The following is a 12354-nucleotide window of genomic DNA, read 5'->3' as shown; positions in this document are numbered from 1 at the left end:
AGTTGTTTGCAAAAGTCACACAGACTCATTTATTGGACTGAGTTTTGGTAACCTTTAATTATGCAAGACGGGAGTTACATAACAGAATAAACTGAGGGTGCAAGTGTACATCTGGACCGATGACTAAACCAGTTAAGAACACATGAAGAAACAGCCGAATATGAAAGCCACACAAGGGAAACTACAGCAAAGGGCGGAGGGCAAGTCTCCATATTTCAGAAATAATAACTGAAGAAGAACCGTTGCAGAGTTATAGGGTCAGTTTACCCAAATTACTATCCATAACCAAGAACTAAGCGGCAGACACATTTTTAATGAAGTACAGCGGTAAGTGCTAAGCTCACAGCAAAACATGTTGTGTTTCCTGTGACTACTTTATATTAAAAGTCAGCTCATGTTAAATGCATTTGATGTAAAGCTGCAGAAGTAGGAAATGCATTGCATTAGCAGTTAAATAATATAGCATTTTTCCAATGAATGTCACCCTCAGCACCCTGTTCATAATATTGCAGAGACATAGCCTAAATGTCGCAATGCTTTAATCAGTTGGCCACATGCTCAGTCACAGTTGTCTTACTTCATTCTGCAATAGATAGTAACTAGGGCTGGGCGGTATGGCTTTAAAATAATGTTACGATATTTTTAGGTTATATCACGATACACGATATATATCTCAATATTTTGAAATCTTATCTAAACTATTGTAAATTGCTTAAATACAAAATTATTATTCTATTTTATTATTTATTATTTATATATACAAAAATATTAATTAATAACTATATAACAGACTAAACAGTTTGGAGCTCTGCAAAAGCCTTGCTTTTTGTGTTTGTATCTGTGAGAGGTAGAGAGCCGTAGGGAAGAGAGAGTGAAAAACGAAACACTGAAGCAGGTCTAATGCCAGTGACTAAGAAAACCCAGTAATTTTATACTTTATGTTCATAATAAAGTCATTTTATACACTGCATGCGATACATCGAGTATATTCAACTCATTGCCCACCCCAAATAATGACTTGACAAACATTAATTTAAAAGAAAGTCTGAAACATTATTACTTTATTGCATTTTTGTTCGTTCATGGTGGTTGTGACCACAAACAACTGTATTAGGAATATGCACCATGCGAACACAATACAACCTAAAATATTAACACTCTTATAATTAGATTTTGAAATTCACATGGTCCCTTTGCAGAATAGGGCCACAAAATTAGTTAATAATGCAGAACTCGTGAGTTGATATTGCATTTAAGTGATGCAAAATATCTAATAAATCTGCAAAAACCCATGTACATGCATTGTACATACGTGTATTTAGAATTTTAGAGGATGCTTGCCCTGGGTCACATGCCAAAATTGCCTGGCTAGTAATCCAACATGGTTGACACAGAAATCTCGGCGGTGGAGATCTCTAACCCAGAGTGATAAGTAAAGATGTCATTTTAGTGTGTGATTAAAATGAGCTGACTCTTGAAATTAGGTTCTCTGCTCAGTTTAAATTACCCCAGTCTCCCAGTTAACAATGAGCTCTATGTCATTACATATGGGATGGAATTCAGTCAAGCGTTGCTGCTACATGACTTCTTCATGATGAGAGCCCAGGGGCCGATGGGGAGTCAGTGCCTGCGGGGTTAGGTGCTCCAACAAAGGGTTAAGATAAAAGACACACGTGGGGGTGGGTGACAATCTGGGTGTTTGAAAACTACTGACTTCTCTTTATTTCCCTTATTTCACCATCCACACACGCCCCAAAATACTCATGCACAAATTACACAGAAGCTAATCAATACCTCTCGAGCTGACCGGCAATGACGTCAGCTGCACAGTTGGATCCCCCTCCTTTTCTCTCTCCGTGTGCCTGTAGGCTATGTGTGTGTGTGCGCGCGCGTGTGTGTTTAAGCCTGTCTCCCTGCCCCTTCGCACGGGCGCGCACTTTTGAGGCGCGTTGCTACGTGCCCAGATTGGAAAGCAGCTGCGCGCCGCCGCATGGGGAGGCAATAACTTGCACAAATGATGGAGGGAGATAGACCGGTGAGTGGCTCCACACTTTTTGCCGGAACCCCACACAGTGCGTGAGACTAAACATTATGTAATTACAACCTCTGGAGACAGAAGTGGGCTGCAGCGCACCCTCCCATAATTCTTAATACGTAGCCAAAAATAGGCGCTGCTTTCATGTAGGAGTGCCACTGTTGCGGTGGTGGAAGAAGTATTCAGATCCCATACTGAAGTAAAAGTACTGATACCACCCTGTGAAAATACTCTGTCACAACAAAGTCCTACATTGAAAATGGTACTTAAGTAAAAGTAAATGAGTTTAATCAGGAAAATGTACTTAAAGTAGGAAATGTAAAAGTATCCAATGCAGAAAATACTTTGCACAAACAAAAAGAACACTCAAAAAACTCAAAATTATTAAAAAAAAACAAAACAACACACACCCAGAAATCTTAAATTATAAAAAAAAAGATAAAAAGTAGAAAACACTCAAAACCTAAAAATAAAAAATATTTTAAAAAAATAGAAAATTCCCCTAAAATGAGAAACAATAAAACATGCACGCCCCCCCTTCAAAATCATGAACAAAATTCAAAACAACACCCCAAAACTCAAAATTGTTTTAAAAATGAAAAGACCAAAATGTTTATCAAAAATATTTAATTTTATAACCCCTTGCAATGTTTTTTCTTTTGCAAAAATCCTGATTTGTACAGTGACTAAAGTGCAATATTTCCCACTTAAATGTTGTGGAGTCAAAATATAAAGTATAAAAATAAAATACTCAAGTGAAGTACAAATACCTCAAAATCATACTTAAGCACAGTATTTGAGTAAAAGTACTTATAATTATGTACTTATAATTGTACTTATTCCACTACTGCACTGTGGTTAGATTAAACCAGAAACAAAGCTCTAATTTTGTAATATAACAGATTTTTTCTCACAATAAAAGTAAAAATTGAAGCATATAATACATGCAGGACAGGAATAGCCGTATGAATTTGTGGATAAAAATAGCACAATTAACACAAGGTCGCCAGAAACTCTTCAGAGAATATCACAGATGCGTGAAGTCCCGGTGGGAATATGTGATATTTATATGAGGCTCGCTTTGGCATTTTAATGATGCACACCTGACATTTTTAAAAGCAGGCTGCTGATCGCTGACATCAAGTTGAAAAAACAAATGCAAAAGCCTTTTTTTTTCATTTTCGCTTTCAGTGTATCCTGCAGGTTTGTGTCACTCAAATGAAAACGGCTGTTGCCCCGATTCAACATCACCCCTCTGTCGGACTGAGCCACCTCCTCTCCCTCTCCTCTCTCTCTTTTTTCTATCAGCCCGCCTCTGTCTCTCATCCCTCCTCTTGCGTACTCACTCTCCCTCTCCTCCTCCTCCTCCTCCTCCTCTCTCTCTCTGCTGGAACGCACGGACCTGATCCGCCGCTGTCCAGGGATAATACTCTCGCTTTCCCCGTCTGTGCCGCTGCAGAACGGACCGTAAAGCTGCATGCTGCCTTCCTCTTCCTCCCTGCCAGACCCGAGACTCCGATCAAGGTAAGAAAAGTCGCCGTGCCGCGTAAAAAAAAAAAAAAAAAAAAAGATGGTCTCAGCGGTTCTTTTTTTGGGGTGGCTTGTGCACTTATGGGGATTCATTGGTGTGCGCACTGGAGACACATGTATGCCGAGAGACTCCGTGGATCGCAAATGTGCTTATTGGTTAGTATACACCTGCTCCTCTTCTTGTAGCTGCTTGGACGGTTTGTCCCGGATCGCTTTTGGGGAGGGTCCAATCCTCAGACACTTTGGAGATAGAAGCAGCGGAGAAGAGAAGACGAGGAGGAGAAAACGTTAAGAAAAGACAGAGGACGATGGAGACATTCGGGGCAAATTGTTGCGACTTATTAGCTGGTAGTGTCATCCATCCTCAGGAAAAAGCCAAGAAAAGGGCAGTTTTGTCATTATATTTCTTGCCAGTGTGTGTGTTTTGTAATATTATGGAAATATTAGGGGGAAATTGTTGTGACTTATTGACCAATGGTGTCATCCATCCTCAGAATATAGCTCAAAAAGGGCAGTTTTGTAATTATATTTCTTGCCAGTGTGTGTTTTGTAATATTATGGTGTGCAGGGCAGCTGCTGGTTCCCCCGGGCTGATGCGTTCAGAGCGGGGAGATGTGTTGCTGGAGTTGCACGGTGCCAAAACACGGAGGAGGCAGCTGCTGCTCGTGTGTATGTGTGTGTGTGTGTGTGTGTGTGTGTGTGTCTGTGTGCGCAGCGGCGATCTCTGCATGCGTGCGTGCGTGCCTGTGTGTGTAGCATGATCACTATCCGCGTGTGTAGTTTGCAGAAAGAGAGACAGGCAGAAGTGAGGGGGATAGTGTGTGTGTGTGTGTGTGAGGGGGGAGACGCGCGCGCGAACATGAGTGCTTGTGTTGGAGTTATCAATTTCCATAATTTCCATATGAATGTTAGAATTTGCACAAGTGAGGATGGAGGAGAGAGGATTTTTGGTGTCTTTCAATCCCAAAATGCATAGTAGCAGCGGCGGTGTGCGCGCTTGGAGACGGTGAGAGGATAGAAAAGACGGAGACAGAGATGGAGGGATGATGAGAAAGAAGGGGTTGAGAGGGGCGTGAGAAGAGCTAGATGAGAGAGAGGGAGAGATGGCGTCCTACACCAGCGCTTTCTGGCACTCGTTTGATTTATCGCCTCTCCAATGCGCACTGACGCACAAAGCTCCGGGTCCCCCTTTCGCTCTTCCTCGCTGTCATCTCACCGACTGATCAGGATTATCTCGGACTGTCGACCCATCTGGCCACCGGGAACACACCCTCACTGAGTGAGGCGACCCCGTTACAGACCTCCCCTGTCGTTACCGGGCGGACCAAACACACACGTTAAGTCAGGAGGGATGATTGCCGCCGTGAAAGCAATCATGACTGATGCGATGTGACAGGCGAGCCAATGGACATCCAGCGGTGATTTGTTTTGATTCCGAGGAGATCTCCTCTCTGCCTCCCAGTCGCTGCGCAACGTGGATAAATTCGTTTGTGCATCTCATTTTGGTGATGGTGGCGCGTGCGTGCGTGCGTGACTCATTTGGCCATGCAGTGCAGTGCCGTGCCGGGATAGTGGAGGCCAAAGGAGCGCTGCGGGCTGCTGGCTGGAGCGCCAAGTTTTCACAGAGCTCCATATGAAATATTAGGACAGGACAGAGTGAAAACACTGAGATTCTTCATCATCATCTTTGTCAAAGAGACAGATTTTATCATCATCATCATCATCATAACCATCTTTTTCATTTCTAATTTTATCATCATCATTGTTATTTGCTTCTGTTTTTATTACATTTCTCACACCGTCCTTTACACTGTTACCCTCTAATTATTGCCTCCACCATCATCACAATCTTCATCTTTATTCCCGTCTTAACCACCGTTATCATCCTCGCCACCGTGTTATCAATGTCAAAATCACCCCTTTATTTATCCTCTCCTCCCCTACTTTCTTCATCATCATGATTACCCCTGTTCTTCAGCCTTCTTCTCCTTCTTATTATCATCTTTATGAACCACGTTGTCGTTGCCCTTTCCATTCTTCGGAATATTTGTTGGCATTGTTTGTTTCTTCAAGCCACGGATACACATTTGTATATTATTATGCAGCAGCTACATAGGAACTTCCATTTCTTTGTGTTATAACAACTCTGTGGTTAACGTGTGGTTAGGCTTAGGCACAAGTACATTTGGTAATGGTTAAGAAAATATCCTGTTTGGGCTTAAAATTCCTGGTTTGGTGGCAGAAACCCAACAGAAAATGCATCAGTGTCTTGGTAATGCCACTGTCCCAGCAGGAAGGACAGTGATGTCTTTGTTAAAAACAACTGGCTTGTATTACACTATCTCTAGTGGGGAAAAAAGTGATGTGTTGCTAAATAACACCCACATTTCGGGGCTAAAAAAAAAGGAAACAACGAGGAATTCCTTCCAAAAAACACATCTGTGGGCTGAAAAGTTGCAGGGAACACAGTGATAGGTCCCTAAAGAAAACACCCACATTTGGATGCTGAAAAGTTGCAGGAAATGTAGTGACAAGTTCCTAAAAATCACCCACATTCAGAGACTGAGAAGCAGTTGGAAACACAGCAATGACTAAAAATATCCATTTTGTTGTATGTTGGTCTCAGATGGTGGTCTGCAGCTTGGCAGGTGTTTCGCGATCACCTATCCCCTCCATCTCCCAAAGACAAAATCAGCTCATATAATATTTTTCTTTGGAAATGTTGATATGATATACACGAAACATACAAATGTAACTGCTAGTTGCATAAATGTACAATGTAAACATTTACTTTCATGATCATTTATTTTGATAAAGTGATAAATTGTTTGGTCAATACAAGAAAACATGAAAAACTACACCATTTATGGATAATCAAAACATAGTTGTTTATCAGTCTTCTCATTGCAGCTCAACCCTCAACATCACCATCCTTCACTCCATCATTATTACCAACAGCAAGACTCTTTTTACATCAAAATCTACACCCCTTTACCTTCAATCACTTCACCCAATCATCATTTACATTATTGAGTCAGTGTGCGTGCACATTAAGTAGTCAAGTTAAGACGTGCATGACGGCTTTGACTGCCTTCATCATCATCATCATTTTTTAGGCTAAATTACATCACGAAAAGACTCTAAAAAGATCCAAACTTGTGCATATTTAATGTTTTTTTTTCCAAAGTGCACCTCCTTTCCTCCTCTCTCTGGCTTTGAAATATCACACAGTATCAGCAAACAGCGGTCTATTAATGCCCGCAGTCCTGAGATCTCACTCATAAATCTGCTGTGGGGGCAACAGGTAAACTGGCATTGGGCTGGAGTCGGACACAGATGGAGATGCTTGCTCTCTCTCTCTCTCTCTCTCTCACACACACACACACACACACACACACACACACATAAAATGCAACTGTATGCAACACAGGATTAATGTTTTGTTACCATGGTTTTAGGTCGGTCTGCACTCATACGGTATGTGAGTGTGTCCCGACAGATGGATCCTTTGTCTGTGTATGAATAAAGAACTGGATGTTTGAATGAAATTGCACAACACGGTCTGTTCCCAAGACATGTATTTCCAATACATCATTTATTTTAAGAAATCGTAAGAAACAAGCCTCAAAAGAGTATCAATTAATATGAACACAAAGTCTGTATGTATAAAGAGTCAGTATAAACCAGGTGAGCGTCTACAGTGTGTGCTGCTCCTGTAATGTCTCTCATCTGAACTGTGAAGCAAAGCAGTGCTGAGGATAGTGTGAGCTGTGGAATGGATTTAGGGTCCCTGAGGGCCACGCCCAGTCCAATGAAAATGTGAGAAGGGCCGATCAGAGAGAGCAAACATTAAAAAGAAAGCAGAAGATGAGAGGGCGGACAGAGAGGAAGAGGAAGGATGAGAAGAGAAAGTAAAGAATGAACGGAGAAAATAGGGAAGGCAACACTGAACGCTATCTGCAGGTCTCACAAAGGCAAAATTCAGCGCTTATTTAAATGGCGGTTAAAGAAGAAGGACATAGGGGAAATTAATTTTTACAGACATAAAGACCAATATTGTGTAGTTAAAGGAATAAAGCGGGTGAGACTTTTTTTTTTTTAAATCGTAGGGCTGTGTTTGCCTAAAATCAATCGTAAAACTGTGCAGTCGATGAGGACACCCATGAATAGTTTAATCAATGGTGTGTTGTTAAGGTTTCCAATATCAGTCAGTATTATTAAATTAAAAAGATGAATTGAGGTGTGCAGGGGCAGATCCAGACTTTTAACTGAGGTAGCCAAGTGGGGCACTGACACTGACTTTAAATTGCCATTTCTGTCTCCACTTCGCATATCTTATCTAATTAATAACATTACAGTATCCATTTTTTATATTTTTGTGTTTATATTTGTAATTTAAAGGTCCAGTGTGTAAGATTTAGGGGAATTTAGTGGTATCTAGCAGTGGAGATTGCAGATTGTAACCAGCTAAAACTTCTCTTGGTTTGAATTCCTTCAGTGTTCATTGTTGAGGAGGTTTTTACCGGGAGCTGAATTGACCACGGGGGTCTCTTCTTCTCCAAAACAAATGAACCAGGTGACCAAAACATAAAAACACAGAATAAAATAAAGTTTCAGACCCACTGATTTTCCAGTGCTGTTGTCGCAGAGGGGCTTCCCACTGCAGTGAACATGTGAAAATGCAAAAATGTGAAAATGTCCTGTTTACAGCCAATGCTTGGTTTGTTTATTCTAGGCTGCTGTAGAAACATGGCACACTCTGTTGTTGAGATCCCTTTGTAGACAACTGCTCATTCCAAGGTAACAAACCAAAATGATTCATATTTTCAGGTAAATAGACCCATCAATCACCAGACAACAGTGGCACCATAAAATGTAAGGTAAAGATTTCTTCCACACGTTAAGTCCTCAAAAGAAACCGTAGCTCCAGCAGTAGGCTAAATGAATGTTGTGGGTCCTGGTTGCACCGATGCTGTGATCCTGCTTGACGCGACCTTCTACTGCCATTATTATGCGTCATGCCTCCACTATCAATATACGCTATATATATGGGACTCTTATCAACATCACATGCTATCATAGAGTGCATTTAGTAATTTTACACCTGTCATGATTGTTATATGACATGCTATTGTTACTGTTTTTGCTGTGCATCTACCCCTACTCTCCCTCTCTCCTCCCCTCTCTCTTTCTCTTTCTTTTTTGTCATTATTGTTATTTACGACATCTATTGCACGTCTGCCCATCCCTCCTCAGCTGCTCTTCCGGTTTCTTCCATTGTTTTCCCTGTTACAGGGTTTTTTTGGGGAGGTTTTCCTCAAGCGATGTGAGGATCTAAGGACAGAGGGATGTCGTAGTATGCTGTAAAGCCCTCTGAGGCAAACTGTGTTTTGTGATAATGGGCTTTAAAAATAAAATTGACTTGACTTGACATTGAAAAACACAATGGCAGTATAAAGTATCAACATAATTCAAATGTTCATTCATTCCTGATTTTAAAGGTTGCATTAAAGTAGAGTGACATACTTTTCTCATTGCCTTTACCCACTTTGTCATTATATCTACGTTACTAACGATTATTGATCAAAAATGTCATTTTTTCAATATTTCTTTCAAAGTACCAATAGTCATTCCACAATATTTCCACATCAATGAAATAATTTGGTAAAAATGAATAAATCAATAATTTTATTAATAAAAAGAAAGAAAGAAACTGCAATTGACATGTTTGATTCTGTCTCCCAGTTTTAGCATTAATAAAGTGCTTTTGAGGAGATTTAAAAATACTGAGAGGTTTACAGTGAATCGAGATATAGCCGGAAAATATTGCAATATAATTTTCAGCCCATATCCCCCAGCCCTATGGCACACTGTGAATTTAAACATTTTAACTGCTTCAGCAGGAGTCATAGTGCAAACTTTTGATATTAAACCATGATGACTTCTGTATTTAACAGCAAAGAGTTATGCAACATGAGCAGTCATACTGACACTGCACAGACAGAATGCAGCATCACAAAAAACTTGGTTATGATTTGTAATATTTGCTCCTGCATAAGTTTTGTTCCTTTTCTACATCTCTGTCCTTGCAGATAACAGCCTCATTTTCCCGATATCAGGGGTGTAATGAAAGTGGCTGCTGTGTTTAGCTACTGTTAATCCAAGCTGAACACTTTTCGGCTGTTGCTCTCCACCAGCAAACGGCTGGAAGACTTTTATTGTACATTACCATAAAATGCATTTTTCACATTTTAAACCCCACGAAGGTAATTTATTGGTCATTTATTTTATGAATTTTAAGAATGTTTTGGGGGACAGGAGGATTCCCTGAAGAAAGAATAAAATAAGGCGGAGGAGGACAGATGGAGACAGATGCAGAAATGTCCAGAGGGAAGAATAATGAACACCTTCTCTCGGGTAATGTTCGCACTGCTGACCTGCATCACATCCATAGTCCTGATTGACAGTATGGGAGCTTTAGACCTCTAAATGTAGTGTTCACAGTAACGGCTTGTAAACCACAGAAGTAGTGACGTTCAAGATAGGGATTTGAAAAATGTTGTCTCACAGAAAAACAATTAAAAGTTTTTTTTTAAAGGTCAGTGGCTTAGTGGCTTGGTAATGTGATTTGCAGATGTTTTGAACAACAACCTCAGAACTCGTAAGCCACCATATCAGAAAAGCAACAAACATCTCAGTGACCCACATGAGCACAAGCACAGATGAGTCGCCCTCAGCAGGCTGCCATTACTAACCAGGAGAAAAGCCGAAGGACAAATCAATATTGATTTCTCTCAACACCTCCAACAAGCTGCAATCTCTGACCAGGACCAAAATAGATTTGGATTCAGGCAATGACATTTCTCTCTAAAAACATCAAGAGGGTACATCCCGGTGGGGAAAAGGTGCAACCTTGCAATGAGTTTCAGGTGCGCATCTGGTTGAGTATCCATTCAGATTGCTTCAAGAGAAGGAACGTTTTTCTTCCAATAGTAGCAAAATCAGTCTGAAATGACAACCATGTCCGCTCTATCTGTTGGTCCACAAGTCAAACATCATCCAGTATTTTCACTGTTAAATTCAATAGCTGTGACACGTTTTCCTGTTTCGCAAAGGTCAGATCTGCAGGCAGCTTTGGGACTTTGGTGGTAAAGGATCGTCTGATCCGTGTTGACATGTCATAAGATCTGCAGTTACAGTACAAAGAGGCGCAAAGCAGTCACGTATCGAGTGTGACATCATGAATGCTGAATCATCTGCATGGTTTGACTTCTTCACTTGGTGCTGCGCGCTTTGCCTTTAGTATTTATTGATTATTTGCAAGGTGCAAGGACACACTCTCTCAACAGATTCAATAGATGTGCTGGACATTTCATCGCTGCGTGATTTCCAAAATCACAGCATGATGGATGTGATGTTTGCACTTTTTACTTTTCGTCAATATAAGCGCATGAACCAAACATAATGGTGGCACCAGAGATCTCAAAACTGTGCAAAGAAAATCAAAACTATCTGAATGACGAGACATCCTACATATAATAGCAGTAAAATGACTCTTCAAGCGGTTATTTTACACAAAGAAAACAACTTCACCAGCTTTATTATTATACATTTACTATAAATGAAAAAGTCCTTGTAATGGACGAGTAGCCTGTCTAAGCTGTTTACCTGCCTTTCATCAAGTGCATGCTGGGATCGGCTCCAGCAACGCCGTGACCTTGGAGAGGAATATGTGGAAATAGAAAATTGATTGAGAGGTGGAAAAGATGATGGCTGGAAAAGATTGATAATAAAGTTAAGTTATATATATGTGTTTATTATTTTTCTTTGCCATTTTTCGCTTTCCTGGCCCTCTTCGTGTGTGTGTGTGTGTGTGTTTGTGTGTGTGTGTGTGTGTATAAAGCCAATCTTTAAGTGACAGGTTTGCTCCATGTGCCTCTATCTGTGTGTGTGGTAGTCTATGTGTTCTGCCTTCCTCGTTTTCATTCCTCTGCTCTGTTTCTCTCAACACAAATATGAGAGGGATGGGGAGAAAGATGGAGGGCGGTGGAGGAGACAGATGCTTTCCAATGTTAACTCTGCTGTTTGTCTGCAACAATAATGCCAGCAACAGGGAGGACAAATCTTATCGCCGTCCCAAATGTTTTTTTTCCTCCCATTGTGAAATGCCAGACTGTGGCTGGTGGCGATAAGTTAGTGAAGAAAAACACCATTTGGCTGCTTTTTTAGATGAATGCAAAGAGGAGAAGAGGGGAGATAGTGAAGTGAAGAAGAGGGATGGCCTTAGGGAAGGAGAGAAAGAGTTTCAGCCTTGCAGAATTGTTAGAGTGTGGTGCTGGTATTCAGAAACTGCTTCTTGCCTTTCTGCAGATATACAACAATAATAGAGAATATTAACAATAAGCAATGGTTGTCTCAGTAATATCTTTTAATACTGGAACTAGCAAAGGTTGAACATCATTTGTCTGTACGGGACACATCTGTACAGCTCACTTACAGTCAGGGTGTTGGTCAGTAGAAATGTTAGAGGTTACAAAAGTGGCAATAAGAATCGAACTTATCAGTTTGGATCCCCAAAGTGCGAAATCCTGAAAGGGCTTGTTGAGAAAATCACTCTTTTTCCTCAATATTTATCACTAGTTCCACTAAGCCACCATTAAATGCCATATATAAATATATATTGTGAAATAATTATGCCTGAAGGTGTTGCTGAAAAGGTTCATAAGGATGAGCAAATATTTATCGCATAAAAAACAAAGCATAACTAAACTGGAAAGTCTTCATAACTT

The 12354-nt window shown here is 40.6% G+C and overlaps 1 long non-coding RNA gene across 1 annotated transcript in view; it reads left to right on the top strand.

The window, feature by feature from the left end:
• The first annotated feature begins 3380 nt into the window (after positions 1-3380).
• LOC148190051 (uncharacterized) overlaps positions 3381-12354 on the top strand; it is a 224433-nt gene continuing 215459 nt past the window's right edge. Inside the window, exon 1 of the long non-coding RNA XR_015776157.1 lies at positions 3381-3559. This is a non-coding gene — a long non-coding RNA (uncharacterized LOC148190051). The remainder of the gene's footprint in view (positions 3560-12354) is intronic.

This window comes from Plectropomus leopardus, chromosome 3 (genome assembly GCF_026936395.1).
Source record: "Plectropomus leopardus strain MGB_pleo_1.0 chromosome 3, ASM2693639v1, whole genome shotgun sequence".
In the NCBI taxonomy this organism is placed as follows: domain Eukaryota; kingdom Metazoa; phylum Chordata; class Actinopteri; order Perciformes; family Serranidae; genus Plectropomus; species Plectropomus leopardus.
The sequence above is the reverse complement of the archived record's forward strand: the minus strand, read 5'-3'. Positions and strand labels throughout refer to the sequence as shown.